At 42.7% G+C, this 17,057-nt stretch overlaps 1 protein-coding gene across 4 annotated transcripts in view; it reads left to right on the plus strand.

The window, feature by feature from the left end:
* Positions 1-11,326: 11,326 nt before the first annotated feature.
* CRACR2A (calcium release activated channel regulator 2A) overlaps positions 11,327-17,057 on the plus strand; it is a 69,177-nt gene continuing 63,446 nt past the window's right edge. For all 4 annotated transcript variants that reach the window (XR_003255802.1, XM_026079950.1, XM_026079951.1 and 1 more), the window contains exon 1: positions 11,327-11,508. The gene's annotated coding sequence lies outside the window, so the exon portion shown is untranslated. The remainder of the gene's footprint in view (positions 11,509-17,057) is intronic.

Consider the following 17,057-nt stretch of genomic DNA (forward strand, 5'->3'; position numbering starts at 1 on the left):
GAGGTGGCTTGAGAACTGGCTGGCTGGCAGAGCTCAGAGGGTTGTGCTCCACTGATGTGGAGAGTCTAGGTGGAGGCCTGTAGCTAGCGTCGCCGTGCCAGGGGTCAGTCCTGGGTCCAGTCTTGTTCAACTTCTTCATCAGTGATCTGCTGAAGGGACAGAGTGCCTCCTCAGCAAGTTTGCTGATGATACAAAATGGGGAGGAGTGGCTGATGCACCAGAGGGCTGTGCTGCCACTCACAGATACCTGGACAGTCTGGAGAGCTGGGCAGAGAGGAACCTCCTGAAGTTCAACAAAGGCAATTGCAGTGTCCTGCACTGAGGGAGGAATAACCCCATGCACCAGTGCAGGTTGGGGGCTGACCTGCTGGAAAGCAGCTCTGCAGAGAAGGACCTGGGAGCGCTGCTGGACACCAAGTTAAGCATGAGGCAGCAATGTGCCCTTGTGGCCAAGAAGGCCAATGGTATCCTGGGGGGGGTGCATCAGGAAGAGTGTTGTCAGCAGGTGGAGGGAGGTGAGCCTCCCCCTCTACTCAGCCCTGCTGAGGCCACATCTGGAGTACTGCATCCAGTTCTGGGCTCCCCAGTACAAGAGGGATGTGGCACTACTGGAGCAAGTCCAGCGGAGGGCTACAAAGATGATTAGGGGACTGGAGCATCTCCCTTATGAGGAAAGACTGAGAGAGCTGGGCCTGTTTAGCCTAGAGAAGACTGAGGGGGGATCTTATCAATGTATACAAATATGTAAATGGAGAGTGTCAAGAGGATGGAGTCATACTCTTTTCAGTGGTGCCCAGTGACAGGACACGAGGCAACGGGTACAAACTGAAACACAGACAGTTCCATCTGAACATAAGGAAAAACTTCTTGACTGTGAGGGTTACAGAGCACTGGAAGAGGTTGCCCAGAGAGGTTGTGGAGTCTCCTTCTCTGGAGATATTTAAAACCTGCCTGGACGTGATTCTGTGCAACGTGCTCTAGGTGACTCTGCTTGAGCAGGGGGGGTGGTCTTAGATGATCTCTAGAGGTCCCTTCTAACCTCAACCATTCTGTGATTCTGTGAAACAAACAAACAAACAAACAAAAAAACGAAGAAGAGGAGGGAGCAAGAAGGGGAGAGAATGTAAAGAAAATACTGTCCTGAATCTGCCCTTTAAAATTTTTAAGCTCACTTTCCATGCTGTTCATCTTTCTGAATGCTCAGCAACCTGTTGTATTCTCAGTGTGATAGAATATTGGATGGAGAGTCAGAAGGGCCTGGAGTCAAATTTTCACCTATCTTGATACTTTGTGATGAAGGGAGACTGGTAGAAGTGGTACACGAATGATAGAGAATTGTCAGAAATGAGAGACGTATCTATAGCACCTCTTGTAAGCACTGTTGTAAGGAGTGTGGGGATATGCTCAAAGTACTGCTGCTTTTAGTGAACCATATTGAGCTGCTGTAAGCATAACTGGCTGCCCATGGGGCCAACATGTCTCCTGGAAAATCCCCAAACCAGAGATGTTGCATACACCTTGTCTTAAACCCTCTTCCCTTGCCTGTGTTGTAAGCTCTTTCCAGGCAGTATTTCTGTGACAAGAGTCAAATATCACTTTTACTGTACTTTCCTAATTGGCCACTCCTATGCGACGGAGAGAGGAAAGCGTTCTGTTTTATGTTAATGAATCAGAGGCAACTATGTTGTTTTAAATCTTTTTACTCTAAGAAGCATTTGATTTCTGGACAGGAGTTTTCTACTGTTGTGTGCATATACTAGTTATTGCAATAGACCTCCATGTTTTCTTGGCCTTTAGCTACTATGGTAATAAACATTATTGATTTACAAGCTCACAATATGAGCATTCTCTGTCTCTTTGTAAAAAATGGGGTTTTATCACACATGGTCATAAGATGGCTAGTTTCTGAAAGTTTCCCTTTGACCCAGAGAATCCTTCACTGAACACTCTTTGACACTCTATCCTATTTATAGCATGTGCTTTAGGAAAGACAATATAGTTCTTTTTATAATAACTATGCATTTAAACTGAACCTTGTTAGCCGCCTCCCTTCCTCCCAGAGTGTTTAATGTAGAGCTTTTAGCTTTCATTGCACTGCAGCTGTTTGTGGGCTGGAAAATAGAATCTATGTAATGCTTTACCACAGATTCACTGGTTGAAGGCAAAAATGCACAGTTTACCCACACAATATAATCATAGGAGAATTTAGATAGGCAGTATATAAATAGTGTTGGATTTGATCCAGGACACCTTTCCATTCACAGAATCACACAGAATCACAGAATGGTTGAGGTTGGAAAGGACCTCTGGAGATCATCTAGTCCAACCCCCTACTCAAACAGCATCACCTAGAGCATTTTTGCCCAGGGTTGTGTCCAGATGGCTTTTGAATATCTCCAAGGATGGAGACTCCACAACTTCTCTGGGCAACCTGTTCCAGTGCTCAGTCACCCTCACAGTAAAGAAATTTTTCCTCATGTTCAGATGGATCTTCCTGTGTTTCAGTTTGTGCCTGTTGCTTCTCGTCCTATCGTTGGACACCACTGAGTAGAGTCTGGCCCCATCGTCTTTATACCCTTCTTTCAGATATTTAAATGCATTGATAAGATCCCTCCGAAGTCTTCTCTTCTCCAGGCCTGATAGTCCCAGCTCTCTCAGCCTTTCCTCATATGAGAGATGCTCTAGTCCCTTAATCATCTTAGTAGCCCTTTGCTGAACGTGATCCAGTAAATCCACATTCCTCTGGTGCTGGGGAGCCCAGAACTGCACACTACTCCAGGTGTGCCCTCACGAGGGCTGAGTAGAGGGGAAGGATCACCTCCCTAAGGGAGGATCACCTTCTCTTAGGGAAATAGCTCAAGATCTTTAATGATGGCATGTTTTTAAGACCAGTTTACGGTTCAGCAAACTGTGGACTCTTTAGTAAATTAGAGCCATGTTATGGTACAGACTTGAAGAGTTCTATCTACTATACTTCTGGCTCCACATCCTTGCAGTAAAGTTTCCCTAAACTGTGGTTTGGTTTGGTTTTTACTTGAAAAGCTAATCCATTTTAGTTTGAGCAATCTGAAGGCTGTGGCTGTGAGATGTGATATGAAAAAAATGAACATGAAGAGCTGATTGCAGGTCCCACTGGGAATGTTGTGGCTCTTAATATTTCAGAAATGGTTTTGCTTAGCCTCAAGAGAAAGGGATCAGAGGAGCATGGTAAACATGAGGAATACATGAAGACTGTACTTTTTAAGGGGGACAAAAAAGGTCACTGTAGATTAGATAGCTAATTTGGTTTGCTTTGAAAGCCACAAGCAGACTTCTGAGCTCTCTGACCTGCAATTGGGAAGAACGGATACTGTCTCCTGAGGGGCAGGGCAAATAAGTAATGCATATCTTTAGTCTTCTTGCTTTTTAAACTGTTGATTTACACAAATATACCTATTAATTCATGCTTTAGGATGGAGTTGATGTTGTCTTACTGGAAAAAGTGCCAGTTTATGCAACAGCTTTAATTAACCCACAATATCATGTACCAATGTTTAGCTAAGATTTAAGAAAAAACATTTCTAATGCAGGTTACAGGGTAGGAAATATTTTTCTTGTTATTATTTCATGTATTATACATTAAGCTCAAGAATGGTCTAACCTGGTGTCCAGAAAGTCAAGCAAAAGTGGCAGGAGGCCTGCATGGATAAATAAGGAGCTCCAGACTAAACTCAAACATAAAAAGGAAGCATACAAGAGGTGATAGCAGGGTCAGATGACCTGCTATATAGAGGCACTGTCTGAGCATGCAGGTATGGGGTGAGGAAAGCCAAAGCCTGCCTGGAGTTGAATCTGGTGAGGGGTGCAAAGGACAACAAAAAAGGCTTCTACAGATATATCAGCAGCAGCAAAAAATTAGGGGAAATGTGGGCCTGCTGCTGAATGGGGCAGAAGACCTGGTAACAAAGGGCATGGAAAAGGCTAGAAAGGAAAAGGTACTCAGTGCTGCCTTCTTATTGGTAAGATTTGCCCTCAGGATTCCCAGGCCCCTTAGAGAAATGACAGTCTGGTGCAATGAAGACTTACCCTCAGTAGAGGAGGATCAGATTAGGGAATATTTAAACAAACTGAACATACACAAGTCCATGGGAACTGATGGGTTACATCCACAAGTGTTGAGGGAGCTGCCTGATATCACTGTCAGGCGACTCTTGATTATCTTTGAAAGGTCATGGTAATCAGGGGAGGTTCCTGAGGACTTGAAGAAAGCAAACGTCACACCCATCTTCAAGAGGGGCAAGAAGAAGGATCTGGGGAACTACAGGCACCTGGCTAACTTCACCTTGATCTTGGGAAGGTGTTGGAGCAGACCCTCCTGTAAACTATTTCCAAACATACTAAGGACAAGAAGGTGACTGTGAGTAGACAGCATGGATTTACAAAGGGGAAATCAATCTGATATAGCTTTCTACAAGGAAATGACAAGTTCTGTGGATGAGGGGAGAGCAGTGGATGTTGTTTCCCTTGATTTTAGTAAGGCTTTTGACATTGTCTACCCAACATCGTCATTGACAAGCTGATGAAGTAATGGATTGGATAAATGGACTGTGAAGTGGATTGAAAAATGGCTGGATTGCTGGGCTCAAAGGGTTGCAATCAGTGGCACAGAGTCCAGCTGGAGGCTAGTCACTAGTGGTGTCCCCTAGGGATTGTTACCCAGGGGTTGATACTAGGACCAGGATCGTTTAATATCTTCATTAATGACCTGAATGATGGGACAGAGTGTACCCTCAGGAAGTTTTTAGATGATACAAAATTAGGAGGAGTGATTGATACACCACATGGTTGTGCTACCACTTAGAAGGACCTCAGCAGGCTGGAGAAATGGACAGAGAGGAACCTCATGAAGTTCAACAAGGGAAATACAAAGTCCTGCACCTGAGGAGGGATAATCTCATGCACCAGTATTGGCTGGAAAAAAGTATATGAGGGTCCTGGTGGACAACAAGCTGAACATGAGCCAGCAATGTGCCCTTGCAACTAAGAAGGCCAGCAGCATCCTGGGCTATGTAAGGAAGAGAATTGCAAGCAAGTCAGGGGAGGTGATTCTTCCCCTCTGCTCAGCCCTGGTGAGACCACACCTGGAATGCTATGCCAGTCCTGGGCTACCCAGTGTAAGGAAGATATGGGCATACTGGAGCAAATCCAGCAAAGATGAGTAAGCTACTAGAGTATCTGACACATGAGGCAATGCTGAGAGAACAGGGATTGTGTAGCCTCAAGAAGAAAAGGCTTGCTGGGTTGGGGGAGGGGGTGAGAAAAGAGGACAAAGCCAGATTCTTTACAGTAGTGCCCAGTGAAAGGACCGGAGGCAACGGACACAAACTGATATACCAGAAATTCCATTTAAACATGAGAAAACCCCTTTTTACTGTGAGGGTGGTCAAATACTGCAACAGGTTGCCCAGAGAAGTTGCAGAGTCTCCATCCTAGAAGCTTTTTAAAACCTGACTGAATAAGGCCCTGAACAACCTGCTTTAGTTGATCATGCTTTGAGCAGGGGGATTGGAATAAATGACCAAAATAGTCACTCCACGATTAAAGCTCGATCTTAAAGAAAGAAAGAGAGGAAGGAAAAAAAAAAAAAGCCATGCTTTTTTTCCCCAATACAGCCTTGCAAAGCAGTTATACCATTGCAATTTTGGAGTATATCTCTATCTTTAAAGTCACACTAGCATGAAAAGTCAAACATTTTCTTTACTCTGGAAAGTGAGGTGATTCAAGAGCAGGTCAAGCTGCAGGACCTCCAGTTTCCTAGCTGTCAGTTAATACAGTTTCCATTTTTATAGCCAAGCTGTACATTTCTTGCATTGTGTTTACATCTCTAGTTTCTGTGATTTTTCTTCTGATCCCTTGGCATAAAAAAGGGAAACATATGATGAAAGAATGTTGAGCTTTACTGTTGCGTTCCCTCAGGTTGCGTAATTTTAAAGGCAATTAAAAGCTGCATTATTGTGGAAAAGTAGGCCTGTTACTAAAAGCCTTAACATGGAAAGAAACCTACCCTTTGCATCCTGACAGTATGATGGCTCTCCAGACTGAAATAAACACCCATCACCGCAACACAGGCTGTTTTATTTAAAGGGTAGGGTTTTTCTTTTTATATTGTGTTTGGCATTTCCTGACTTAGTGCTGCAAGCTGTCCTGTGCCTAGCACCTGCTGCTGTTCACAGTTCTGGCATTCGCATAACCCAGTGGTAGAGACTGTCATCCAGTTTCTAACTCCTTTTACATTAAACATAGCAGTCAGAAAGATCCTGGCTCTGGACAATATCTTTTGGTTTGCACCCTTAGATTTTTCAAATGCTCTTGCTACTGTTTTATTACTTGAAAGAAAGCAAGTGAATTTGTACCCTAGACGTCACTGAGGACAATTTTGGACCAATATAAAAGGGCGGAATTCTTTAAAGTGTTCTGTTCACCACTGTAATTTAAGCCTAAGAACTTAGGCTTCTTTATGCTAAGAAGTAGATTCTTGCATATGCAAAAGTAAAACGTTTATTCTTGGACTCCTTCTCCTTGAAGTTAGTTTCATAGTCTCTGACATCATGGATTTGATTCTGGCTCTGTCTGAAGAATAGATTTCTGGCTGCAGAAATCTGTCAGGGTCTTTGACTCTGCCCTTATCAGTTAGGGAACTGAGTGTATATGAAGGTAAGAGATCTGAAACCCCTGAGAGAAATCACAGTCACCATGAATGCAGTTTTGAAAGCATATTTCTACTCTGAAACATGTTTCTTCAGCATCTTGGAGGCTGAGATTTTCAAGGTAGTATACATGAACCAGATATTCTAATCCAACCGAATTTCAATGGGATAAACTCACTCTTATGCTGTCTGTGAAAGTAGTTCATTCCTTGTGTGGCTTTTCTGGGGTTTGATAATTACAGTCTCTTACAGTGAGCTGTTGATAGTCCTCTAAGAGACATAGATAGTTGCTCCTGATTCCTGCCACTCCTCCTGCCTATGAAAACTTTGATCCAAGCCCCCAATTTTTTTTAACTCTTTTCCCCACTCTGCTAAAAAAGCAAAATCAAAAAGCAAAATCAAAAAGTTGTATTTTAAAGCAGAGGACATAAAATGAATGGGTCTCATGTTGCCACCATCTTCTTCTATTTCTAAACACAAGAAGCTGATTGGGAGCTGCCAACATGGACAAATCATGCCTGAACTTTCAGTGATGAAGTGGCTGGTGCTGTGGACAAGGGGAGGGCAGTGGGTGTCATATACTCTGACCTTAGCAAGGCTTTTGATATAGTCTTGCATAGTCCCCTTATCACCAGGTTGGTGTGACACAGGCTGGGTAAGTAGATGAAAAGGTGCATGGAAAATGGTCTGATGGCTGGGCTCAGGGAACTGTGATCAGTGGTGCTAAGCCTAGCTTGTGGCCAGTAACTAGTGGCATTCTTCAGGGATCAGTACTGGGACCAACACTGTTTAATGTCTTCATTAATGACCTGGATAATAGGATAGAGTTCTCTCTCAGCAAGTTTGCAGATGACACCAGACTGTGGGGAGTGGCCAGTAAGCTAGAGGGCAGGGCTGCTCTTCAGAGGGACCTGGACAGTTCAACTCATGAAGTTCAACAAAAACAAATATGAAGTCCTGCATCTGGGATGGAATAACCCCATGCAACAGTACAGACCAAACCCTGACTATCTAGGAAGCAGCTCTGCAGAAAGGGATCTGGAGGTCCTGGTGGACAAGTTGTACATGAGTCAGCAGTGTTCCCTTGCAGCAAGGAAGCCCAAGTGCATCATGAGTGATACTAGTAAGAGTGTAGCCTGCAGGTCTGGAGAAGTTCTTCTATTTGATACTTGTGAGATTGTATCTGGAGTATTGTTTCCACTTTTGGGTTCCCATTGCAAGAAAGACATGGACATACTGCAGCAAGTCTAGTGGAGGGCCACCAAGCTGGTCAGAGGGCTGGAGCACATGGCATATGAGGAGAGGTTGAGAGACCTGGGTTTGTTCGGACTTAAAAACAGAAGGCTCAGGGAAGACATTATTGCTGTTTGCAATGACCTCATTGGAAGCTACAAAAAAGACAAAGCTAGATGCTTCTTGAAGGTATGCAGAGATAGGATGAGAGGCAACAGACACAATTCAGAACATGGAAAATTCCAATCAGATTTAAGGATTTTTATTTCTTTTTTTACCCATGAGAGTGTTCAAATAGTGGAACAGGTGTCCCAGCGAGGCTACGGAATCTCCATCCTTGGAGATGTTCAAGACTTGACTGGACAAGTCCCTGAGCAACCTGATGTGATTAGACCTGGTTGAGTAGGACTAGAAGACTTCCAGAGGTCTCTTCCAACCTAAATTATTCAAAATTCTATGTCTTTCTGCTAATAGGTTGGTCATGCTGTCTTTTAAGTTCCATCAGAATTCTGCACTGTGTACCATCTGGGACTGCTAACAAATTTGTCAATTTGTTTTAGCATCTCCACTTGTCGGCTCAGTCTCTGATACTGTATTATCAGAAGACAGAAGATTGTTGGTAGCTATCTGTAGAAGGACTTTCACGCTGAGTGGGAAAAATTCAAGACTGGAAAGGCATGTGTTGTGGTTTTGAGGTCCTGAAATTCAATATCTGCACTGAGATGTGATCAACATAGAGACCGTTAAGAAAAACAGAAGCGTGTGTCTTCATTACTTAAAAATATTTTCAAGGAAAATATAAGCCACATCCTGATCATTTGAGCAATACCCACATATCTAGTTAAGAACAGAATTCAGCGCTTGAAAAAGGTTTAAAGTTACAAAATAGCTATTCTTAAGATTGAATTTGTTTTGTCTGTGAACTCCTCCATGCTACATGGCAACCTCAGAATGGCCACTGTCTAGCCCAGTATCCTGTCTGATAGAGGTTAGGAGCAAATGTTTAAAGTGTAAGAAGCACAACAAGTAGAAAGTGACATTTCCTCTCCTACAATGTGTCAATGGTAAATAGTTTCAGCACTTAACTGATCTTGATTTTGCATTTCATGTTTAATAGCTCTTGAAGGAGCTTTCTTCCATGAATTTGTCTAATCACTTCACCATATCTCTTACCAGTGAATTCCATAATTTGTGTGTTATGAGAAGCTTCCTATTGTTAGCACACTGCCTGATGATTTCCCTTCTGTCCACAATGTTTTGTGAGAAACAAAGGGGAGTCGAACAGAATGACTGGTCCCTTTCTCATAACAGAAAACATAGGAGTGGTTGTTTTGTGAAGAACAAACAACAGTCATTCTTGGTTTGACTTCTCAGTGCTTCCTGGTGATGTTCTGAGTCATTTCTTTGCTAGTGCAAGGGTTCCTAATATATTAACCTCTGTTCATACAGAAGCTGTTTCATAGTCTTGATACTCTTCTGTGTCCCTTCCAGTTCTTCCACACTTTTTGGATAGGGATATCCACTTAATTACCTACTTGGGCTCTTCTTATAAGATACTTCTGCAACTCTTCACGGTCAATTTAATTTCTTACTACTTACTACTAATCATGTATTATCAGCCAGTCTCCTTTCATTTTGAAAATGAGTATTCACACCTTTTATTTTCCTATCTTTTCATTACTTTTTAAGCCACAAGAAGACATTTCCCTTTCTCTCATGACAGCCTAGGTCTTCAAAGACCTTTTAATGAGGAACCCTGTCAAACTTCTTGAAAATCTAAATATATTTTACCTACCCGATTCCTTTTGTTCATGTGACATTGGTTCTTTGAGATATGACTTCCCTCTGCAAAACCACTTTGACTCTCCTCCATTCTAACACGTTGATTCATGTGTCTGCTGGTTTTCTTTTTTGGTTTGGTCAATTTGTCCAGTATGGCATTTTACAGGTTGGTAGTTAACCATATCCATCATCTTCCACTCCTTTAGCACTGTACTGATTTAATCAACAGTTCAACATTTTCATATTTAAATTCCCTTGGAACATTTGGGTGAATGCTATCTCTTTGTGATATGTTACAATTTGTTGTATTGTGTTCTAAGGCCTCCCCTACCAATGCTTCAGTCCCAAGACTGTTCTTCATACTTAATAAAGAAAAGGAAGTTATCTAATCTTCCATACTGAACATCAATTCACCTAGCTTTTCCAGCTCTGGCCAAACTTTGCTTTATCTCTGTTGTCTACTTGCCCCACAGATCCTGGCGACAGGCTTGAGCTTCTGGTTTGTTTGACAATGTTTTTGGTGTTAACTGGAGTGTTCCTAAGTTGCTCTTCAAAAATCTTAATTGTGCCATCTTATGATTTTACTTGCTGATTTATGCTTTTTTTCTCCATTTTTCTTATTTTTAAACAACTTCTACTTTATAAAGAGCTTTTTACTTCTAATTGCTGTCTTTATACTGTTATTTAATCATGTATAATTGTGTGAAGCAGACAGTTTTGGAGGCAGTCTGTTTCATAGCCTTTTGTGGCTATATATGTACACTGAGCAGGTAATATAATACATTTAATCATTATATATGTAACATGTTATATGCCTATAAACATCTTTATGCCACCTGCCATTGTATTGCTATTTCAGCTGTCCCTTTTAATTTCCTTCTAAGTATTTCTCAGTTCATGAAGATGCCCATTGTGAAGTCAAACACAACTGGGTGAATTGCTCTAGCAAGTATGCTGAATGGGAATATATCATGAGGACCATGCCTTAAGAGCTCTTCTGCCATTGCAACATCTACAGCGATGAGAACTAAGTCGAGTTTTTTTCTCTTCTGGGGGGGGAGGGATGTTCTCAGAGAACCTGGTCCCAGATGCAGACATTTACACATCCTAGCATGACGTTTTTCAAAATATACTTTGGGCTACTTGAAATCTCTGAATCAATTGGATGTGAAATCAGTTCTGTCATCTGTTGTCATCTTCTGTACATGGGCAACTGGACTTGGGACAGTTTGAGAAGCTGGCCCATTTCCATCAGCTGCACCTTAAGATCCTGTTGTGGACAAGCTGTCCCACACTTCTTCAAACCCCTCTGCCTTGTGTCATTCAGGTTACATGGAGATGACAAGTCCACATACTTCCCCCAGAAAGCCATCGTGCACTTAGTCCTGGCTGCACCTGCAGCAAGGATGGCAGTGCCTAGTGGAGGTCCCCTGGCTCTCCAGCGTGACCCAGCCACGGTTCCAGGTCGGCTCTTCCGAGCCAGAGGCGAGCGGACCCTGCGCTGCAGTGGCCTGTGGGGGTGCTTGGCGCCGCGCCGCACCGAGTTCCGACGCTGCTCAGCGCCCCCAGGAAGGTGGTGGCGGGCGGGAGGAGGCCGGCTTGCCGTGGTCCCGCCCCCACAGCGCAGCCCGCCTGTAGTCGATCACGCCACCTGCGTCCCAGCAAAGTTTAGGAAGTTGTTTCAACCTTCCTCCACTCTTACTGCCACACTAGCTGAGGCGCACGCAGGGGAAGGCCGGCCGCACCAGCTAGCCAGCAGGGCTTGAATTGTACCTTTGCCCGGGCACCTGCAAGGAGCAACTGGGAGGTGAGTTGGGGCCAGAAGAGTCCGGGGAGGAGAGAGGAGAAGACGGTGCAAAGCCAGATCCTTCTAGCTGAGCTGCTGGCAGAAACGCACCCGCGGCCTATGCTTTGCCTGTCCCTGCAGATCCAGGGTGTCTCAGCAATGCTCTGCTCTTTCTCTGCGCTCCACCTGTTAAGAGTTTTGCTTCCTGCGCAGGGCTGTCTGCGAGAGGACATCACCTTGCAGGCTCTGTGTGTCCTGGCAGAGCTTAGCAGATGCCGGCACCTTGCGAGTGATAGCCATTATCTCTGTATTTCCTGTGCCCAAGTGCTGAGCAGCATCTCTGCCCCTTCCCTTGGGAGTGGTGGCTGCTTTTACAGCAGGGCAGGAGGCATCTGCCAGGCCGGAACTTAGAAAAGCTCGGAGGGGAGGCCCAGCCCCCCGGCTAGTCGCTCAGCGAGAGGCTGCCACGCTGGCTGCGGTGCAGCTGTAGTGAGGCAGTGTTTCTTCAGCCTCTCTGAGTGTTGCACACAGCACTCGTAGCCCCTGACCCTTCTCAGCCCTAAGCTCACTCTTTCACTGAAAGGCAGCAGGTTAGAGCCACAGTGGTCACAGAACAGGAGACTGTTCCTGGACCCCACTATGCCCTGCTTCCCTTCTCTGAATAGTAGTTATACCAACACTGGAGCAAAATGGGGTGAGAAGCTTGCGTTCAGAAAGTTATTTAAGTATCCTGGAGTGTGAAATGTTGTGGTTCCTTCTGCATAAAGAGCATTATAAAGGTGGTGCCCAAGAGTGCTGTAACTGATATTCTGTGTAGTGGTTCTACTACAGTCCTCATGTAGCTTCACACTGAGGCCAAATGAGTGTCCGTACAGGAACTCAGTTCTGTCCTGGTTACTTTTAGAGCTGTCTAGCTGGTTTTCAGTGTATACTTCATGCAAATGGAAAAGGTAATTGACTGAAACTGTGGATGGTGACTGCCTTCAGGGTGGGGACAGATCCACCAACTGCTCATTGAAGCTGAAAGCAATGCTGTTACTGATAGTTACAAAGACGATGCTTGTATTCCCTTACACTAATTTGGTATCAGTCTTACACTGCTTGCCCCTAGTGTGGTACTGATTTAGTTTTCTGCCGTTCTTGATACTGAACATTTTTTTATGACTCCAAATGATAGTTACAAAGGAACTTTTTGCTGCCAAGACATTATTATATTTCTTAATATATACAAGCAGTATAACAGATTTTTGCTGCAAATAATGAAACTTGGGTACTGCTACAATTGGGAAATGGTCCGATCCCTCTGTAATTCAGCATTTTTAATCTTTAGTGATTCTTTCATCCCAAATACACACTCTGACTAATTTAACATACTTTTCTACTTTCTTTTTGCAACTTTGTGTTTTTCAACATGTCTCCAGGTTAGTTTCACTTTTCCTTTTAGCTGGGTTATATGAATTCTTGTATATAAGTCCAGCGAAGGGCTACAAAGATGATGAGGGGACTGGAGCAGCTCTCTTATGAGGAAAGACTGAGAGAGCTGGGCCTGTTTAGCCTGGAGAAGAGAAGGCTCAGAGGAGATCTTATTAACGTGTACAAGTATCTTAAGGGAGGGTGTCAAGAAGATAGGACCAGACTCTTTTCAGTGGTGCCCAGTGACAGGACGCGAGGCAACAGGCACAAACTGAAACACAGACAGTTCCATCTGAACATGAGGAAAAACTTCTTTATTGTGAGGGTGACAGAGCACTGGAAGAGGTTGCCCAGAGAGGTTGTGGAGTCTTCTTCTCTGGAGATATTCAAAACCCGCCTGGATGTGATCCTGTGCAACGTGCTCTAGGTGACCCTGCTTGAGCAGGGGTGTTGGACTAGATGATCTCCAGAGGTCCCTACCAACCTCAACCATTCTGTGATTCTGTGATATTGCTAAAAGTTTATCAGTTGTCTGTGGGATGTCCTAGCCCCTCAGATGTCTGGTCCCCAAACTTCTCACTGGGGACTTCAGTACTGTTCAACTTGAGAAGATAACTGTTACACCCAAAAGAGTGAAAATTATATGTCAGTCTTCTCTGTACTAAATACAGCTTACTAACACCAAACACAGTTTACTAAAATGAAAAAAAAGTCTGTATTTCAACTACAAGGAACAGATGTATTTCTGGCAACTGATTAAGTAGCAAAAGAGATTTAGGGCAATAATAGTTAACAGTCTCCTAATCTGGAGGATTAGTCTCCTAATCTATGGAGACTTAAATTCATTGCGGATGAAATGAAACAGATGATATATTTGGTTCTGTTTGAGACACTTCTCCCCCCTTTTTCTCCTATTGTGTGGTGGACTGGAAAAGAACTGTAACGAAAGTAGCAGAAGTTAATGCACTAGAGAACATTACTGTGCAAGCTTTTCTTGTGGTTTCCCCAGCCCACAGGATTGATATCGTGTTTATCGCAGATCTCTCTCTTTTCGTCCCCCTGTTTTCATTCACTGACAAATGATATGCTCTCATGATTTTGCAGATGAGTAAATGGTGGCCATTTGGAGGGGTAAAGAATATGCTGCTCTGCCCAGATCCCCTCTCCATTGTTTGCTAATTTGCAGAATAAGTATGTAAGAATGTATAAATTGACATATGAAGAGGGAGTTAGGTTTTTTTAGTTTTTTTTCTCTTACTAAAAAGGCAGATTTAATCAGTTTAAGTTAAACCTGAAGTAACAACATAATAGATTCCACCATCCATGACTCATCCATGCAGAAACAGCAGCATGCCTTTGTGGAGAAATGGATTGAAATTCAGTTAAAGACTTTGGAGCTCTCTCCAGACATAGATCTGTCCAGATCAGGCCTAGAGTTTTCAGTCTACACAGCAAGTGTTTTACATCAGACCATCAGTTAGGTGATCCATTGCCTATAGTGTATCCTCTCATAGAGACCTACTGAAAGTAACTCTTCTTCCCCAGTTTTTCCAAAGGCAAAAATGTCAGACCGTGACAAAATCGTAATTTCCCTGTAGGCCTTTACACTGTTCCATACAAGGCACAGTGAGAGACAGATACACTGAGAGTAAGGCTATGCTCACCTGCAGCTTTGGGGCTGAAATGAGTTGGATACATGTACCAACTCAGATTGTTCTTTCCTTTGATGTAATTCCACTGAATACTTCCTTAAAGAATTGGTCTGCTTTCTGAAGTCAACTCACAATCTCTCCTATGCTCCATAAAGAAGCATTTTTTGCTCTCCTTTTGACTCTTTCATTGTATAGACAGGTGTGATATAACCTCTCCCTTCCAGGAAGTGATCCATAAACTCATATTCACTCTTTTAATTGCAAGGATTTTTTTTTTTTCTGTGCGACTGGTTTTTCATTTTCTGTGTTTCACTTTTGCTTTCTGAATTACCAAATTAAACAACTGCATTTTCTCATAGTATTAAATATAAAATAGTAGCAAGGCTGATAAACCTTATCAGAAATAGGTCTGCAAGTTAACTAGAGAATTAAAAATGTTCCCTACTATGTATCTCTTACAAGCATCTTGATTATTGGCTCTTCCTAAGGGAGGCGCAAGCAGGCTGTCCAGCATTGCTGAACTGTGATATTTTGGAGCATGTGTGTGTTGATCATCCTCCAAAATAAATCTTTGAACCATTTTAATGAGTGAAAGTATGATTTGTTTTTTAGATAGCTCATCAGGCCTCAGATCCTGAAGTATATTTACACTGAACCCCAATGAGAGTTGAGGTGCCAAAGTACCTTTGAAAAAAAAGAGTTTCTAAGTATCATGAAGAATGGTTCAGACATGAGTAAGGTTGGGAGTGAAAGCATATTATTCCTCTCTGGTGAATATTATTGCTTCTTGGCCTTGAAACATGTAGGGTTTCCTAAAGTATGGTAAAAATGAACAGTAACAGGAAGCTTCCTTGATCAGAAATCCGAAGGCTGCTTTCTAGCCAATCCGGTGCCCAGAAAGGCATCTCTCTTTTGGCCTCTTCCTAAATCCACATTCATAACTGTCCTCTGGCTTTCCACATACTTCCTGCTACTGGGAAATGCAGATGCTCACACTCCTGTCAGTCAGTAACTCAGCCCTGAGACTTCTGCAAGTCACTGAGAAACCCTGCTATTCTCCAAAGTTACTTTTGCAAGGCTTCTCGTGCTGCTAAAAGCTTAATGATGCTTTTCCAGCTAGTTTATTCCATAAAGAAACCAAATTTCTTCTTCAGTTTAGCTTGAATAAAGTGTAGGTGGCATATGGTTGTCAGCTTTGCTGAGGTCTGTGACTGCCTTTACATCAGTGACATGTGCAGTCAACCACAAATACCTTGTGACACACTGCTGCATGGTGCCATGTGTAATAAGAGAAAGGGTTAGGCTTAGTGCAGGTGACTGAGTGCCTGAGTGAATGAGCTAGTGCAGTCCCTGTCCATTTTTGCTTCATGATCCAGAGAAGCTGTGAAGAAGATAAGAAATCAGTAACAGTTAACACTGTTACTGTCAGCCTCTTCTGAAGGAAGAACAGATTTTCAGAACCTGTGATACCCCATTAAGGCCTTACAGAATTAGTCTCATTTTCAAGGGTCAGCAGCAGAACAAACAAGAATGACAGGGTGTTAAGCACATTTAAACTTGTCATTTCAGCTTTATGCTTAATGGATTCTGGGGTCTTGTGGCAGTATGTCATGCAGGCTTAATGATACATATGAACTTTCCATACCTTCCCATACTGAGGTGTTCTTTTTTGAAAGAGACAGTGAACTGTACTAATGTGGAAGAAATGCTAAGCCTGTTGCTGTCTTGCCTGTACCTTTTTGATGGATAGACATGTGGCATCTTGTCAGTGAACACTATCAATTCTATTGACAGTATAAGAGAATTTTGTAAAACTCTGCTAAGAGTCAATAGAATTGTTTGCCTGACCAAACAATATTTGTTAACCATTTTATATGTATAAAACACTAAATTCTCAAGTTTTCCTATTTGCAACTTGTCTGGTAAGAGTGGGGATAGAAGTAACTTTTGTTCCTGCAAAACTATGGGATAAATAATAATCTTCAGTTAAGTGGCAGAAGATAGAGAAAAAGGCTTTTGCTGTCGGATATCAATAATTCTGAGTCAGGCTGTGCTCTTGACCCTTTGCTGAAGTCAGTAGGAATCTTTCTATTAATTTCAGGAGAGCTGAGTTTCAGTGATCCAAAGGCAGCAGAGAACAGCAGATGGTGCTGTCTTCAGTATAATAAATATTAAGCCCAAGTATTGCTTTGTTTTTTAGTGATGTAATCACTCCTTCTTTGCATCAAAACTGAAGAAATTATACAGGCATAAAAGTAGTATTAAAAGAAAATTAGTTCATGGAGTTGAATAATGTCAATATGTTAACATAACTAAGTGTAACAATACTGACTGCTACCTTTATATTTAAATCTTTGCACATTTCCACCTCATCTGTATTAATATATTGCTTTCTGTTGTCTTATAGTTTTTGCAAAGAATAAGATCATCAGGTAAGATAGCCTAAACTCTGGATAGGCTGGAAACCATGTTTTGTGTTTCAGAAAGTCATACTGGCCACGGGGA

The sequence above is a fragment of the Apteryx rowi genome, unplaced genomic scaffold, assembly GCF_003343035.1.
Source record: "Apteryx rowi isolate R43461 unplaced genomic scaffold, aptRow1 scaffold_506, whole genome shotgun sequence".
NCBI lineage: Eukaryota > Metazoa > Chordata > Aves > Apterygiformes > Apterygidae > Apteryx > Apteryx rowi.